Consider the following 4,103-nt stretch of genomic DNA (forward strand, 5'->3'; position numbering starts at 1 on the left):
CTTAAACCTAACTAACCTAAGGACAGCACACATCACCCAGTCATCACGAGGCAGAGAAAATCCCTGACCCCGCCGGGAATCGAACCCGGGAACCCGGGCGTGTACACTGATCACCCAGAACATTATGACCACATACCAACTATCGATATAAACCCGTCCAGGCGATAGAAACGACACCTGGCGAGGAATGACTGCTAGTCAGACACACGCACGGTGCATGTAGTATCAGTGAGCGTGCTGCCTTGTGTAGAATGTCAAGGAAACCTATCAATCTTTGTTTGACAGAGGGCAGACTGTGATGGCCAGGAAGCCTGGCACGACCATGTCGGAAACCGCACGACTTGTCGGGTGTGGTGAGTGTCTTCAACACGTTCCGAAACAAAGGTCCCCATTCAGACACCTTGGGGTTGGGCGACCACTCCTCATATCAGATGTCGGTCGTCGTAGGCTGGGCAGACTCGTAAAACAGAACAAGCGGCGAACTGTGGCGGAACTAACATCAGACTTTAATGCTGGCGGAGTACATCTGAACACGCAGCGCACCGAACACTCCTAGCGATGGACCTCCGCAGCCGACGACCCATGCATGTGCCAATGTTAACACGGTGACATCGGCAACTACGTCTGAAATGGGAACGTGACCACCGGCACTGGACATTGGCACGGTTGCAGAGCGTTGCATGGTCTGACAAATCCCTGTGCCTTCTTCGTCATGCCAATGGGAGGGCGCGAACCCGTCGTCTTCCAGGTGAACAGCTCCTTGACGTCTGTACTGCGGGCCATTATGCTTTGGGAAACATTCACGTGGCCATCCACGAGTCCAGTGGAGCTCGTGCAAGGCACCATGACGGTCAAGGATTATCGCACACTGATTGCACATCACGTACACCTCTTCGTGACAGTCATGTTTCCCGTCGGCATGCGCCATGTCACAAGATCAGGAATGTGATGGAGTGGTTCGAGAAACATAGTGGTGAGTTCCAAAAGATATGCTGGATCCCCAGCTCGCCAGATCCGGTCCCCAACTGAACACATCTGGGAAGTGATTCAACGTGGTGTCAGTGCTCATCAACCACCTCCCCGGAATTTATGGGAATCAGGTGACTTGCGTGTGCAGTTGTGGTGCCAACTCCCTCCAGCGACCTACCAATGCCTCATTGCTTCAGTGCCATGACGTGTCGCCGCTGTTGTCCGTGCCAAAGGTGGACATACTGGCTATTAGGTAGGTGCTCATAATTTTCTGGCTGCTCAATGTGTAGCACCTCACGGTACGTGCTTTTCCTTGTCGGGGAGGGGGTGGGGGGTGGGGGGGGGGGAGGGGGGTAACGGTTATTGAGACTCCGTCCATGTGCGTATCCTTCTAAATATGAATTGTAACGTTGCACAGCAACAGTAGTTAATGCAGTAACTCAGACATACTCGCAAAAGTACGGGAATTGTTTGACCATCATCTGGATTATAATAATCGGTCAGATGGAGGGCATATTGAACATTTGTGAACAGCAAATGAAAATAGTGATCCCAAACGTTAATGAAATAGCTCTCCATGTCTGTATGTGAAAGCTACACCGTAGTAAAACTGGATGATTCTTTTGGTATTAAAACTTTGTAGTTAGTCAAAGTCTATCCACAGCTTTTATCTTCGTTATTTTATCAGTTTTCTGTCGTTATTTAGTTGCTACAAAATTCATGGAGGTGTATTCTGTTTTTGCAACTAAATGAAAGGCAGACCGTTTTCTTCCATACTCGTTTCGCTTGATTTACTTCTGAAGCACCTTCAGTAGTCCGTAAAAAATGGTTCAAATGGCTCTGAGCACTATGGGTCTTAACATCTTAGGTCATCAGTCCCCTAGAACTTAGAACTACTTAAACCTAACTAACCTAGGCACATCACACATATCGATGCCCGAGGCAGGATTCGAACCTGCGACCGTAGCAGTCACGCAGTTCCGGACTGAAACGCCTAGAACCGCACGGCCACCGCGGCCGGCTAGTATGTAAAACATGTTTGTTTTATGTATGCAATAAATTCGTTATACAGTAATTAAAATATATTACTGTAGTACTTTTCCTCATGTTTTTTTTCAGGTTAGTAGCCACTTTTTATTTTTATTTTATTTACACGTCAAGTTCCGTAGGACCAAATTGAGGAGCAAATATCCATGGTCATGGAACGTGTCAGTACATGAAATTACAACACAAAAGTAATAACAGATAAAAATAAATGTTCATGAACCTGAAAAAAGTCAGTCCATAAGTTTAAGTAAACGCTATCAGCAATACAATAAGAATCGGCTTAATTTTTCAAGGAACTCCTCGACAGAATTGAAGGAGTGACCCATGAGGAAACTCTTCACTTTCGATTTGAAAGCGCGTGCATTACTGCTAAGATTTTTGAATTCGAGTATCAGCTTATTGAAAATGGATGCAGCAGTATAGTGCACATCTTTCTGCACAAGATTTAAGGAAGTCCGATCCAAATGCAGGTTTGATTTCCGCCGAGTATTAACCGAGTGAAAGCTGCTTATTCTTGGGAATAAACTAACATTGGTAACAAGAAACCACAATAAGGAAAATACATATTGAGAGGCCAAAGTCAAAATAACTAGACTCGTGAACAGAGGTCAAGAGGTTCGTGAACTCACACCACTTATTGCCCGAACGGTCCGTTTCTGAGCCAAAAATATCCTTGTAGAATGGGAAGAGTTACCCCAAAATATAATACCATACGACATAAGCGAATGTAAGTAAGCAAAGTAGACTAATTTTCGTGTCGAAGTATCACTCACTCCTGATACCGTTCGAATAGTAAAAATGGCAGTATTAAGTCCCTGAACAAGATCCTGAACGTGGGCATTCCACGACAGCTTACAGTCTATCTGAACACCTAGAACTTTTAACTGTTCAGTTTCACTAATCATATGCCCGTTCTGTGAAATGAAAACATCAGGTTTTGTTGAATTGTGTGTTAGAAACTCTCTTATACAAGCCAGGAACTGAGGTCATGTACTGCACTATTTGAAACCGAGCCAACGTTGCACACAACATCCTTTACTACCAAGCTAGTGTCATCAGCAAACAGAGATATTTTAGAGTTACCCGTAATACTAGAGGGTATATCATTTATATACACTACAGGCCATTGAAATTGCTACACCAAGAAGAAATGCAGATGATAAACGGGTATTCATTGGACAAATATATTATACTAGAACTGACATGTGATTACATTTACACGCAATTTGGGTGCATACATCCTGAGAAATCAGTACCCACAACAACCACCTCTGGCCATAATAGCGGCCTTGATACGCCTGGGCATTGAGTCAAACAGAGCTTGGATGGCGTGTAAAGGTACAGCTTCCTATGCAGCTTGAACACGAAACCACAGTTCATCAAGAGTAGTGACTGGCGTACTGTGACGACCCAGTTGCTCGGCCACCATTGACCAGACGTTTTCAATTGGTGAGAGATCTGGAGAATGTGCTGGCCAAGGCAGCAGTCGAAAATTTTTTTTTATCCAGAAAGGCCCGTACAGGACCTGCAACATTCGGCCGTGCATTATCTTTCTGAAATATAGGGTTTCGCAGGGATCGAATGAAGGGTAGAGCCACGGTCGTAACACATCTGAAATGTAACGTACACTGGTCAAAGTGCCGTCAATGAGAACAAGAGGTGACCGAGACGTGTAACCAATAGCACCCCATACCATCACGCAGGGTGATACGCCAGTATGGCGATGACGAATAAACGCTTCCAATGTGCGTTCACCGCGATGTCGCCAAACACGGATGCGACCATCATGACGCTGTAAACAGAACCTGGATTCATGCGAAAAAATGACGTCTTGCCATTCGTGCACCCAGGTTCGTTGTTGAGTACACCATCAAAAAATGGTTCAAATGGCTCTGAGCACTATGGGACTCAACTGCTGAGGTCATTAGTCCCCTAGAACTTAGAACTAGTTAAACCCAACTAACCTAAGGACATCACAAACATCCACGCCCGAGGCAGGATTCGAACCTGCGACCGTAGCGGTCTTGCGGTTCCAGACTGCAGCGCCTTTAACCGCACGGCCACTTCGGCCGGCTAGTACACCATCG

This window comes from Schistocerca americana, chromosome 1, assembly GCF_021461395.2.
Source record: "Schistocerca americana isolate TAMUIC-IGC-003095 chromosome 1, iqSchAmer2.1, whole genome shotgun sequence".
NCBI lineage: Eukaryota > Metazoa > Arthropoda > Insecta > Orthoptera > Acrididae > Schistocerca > Schistocerca americana.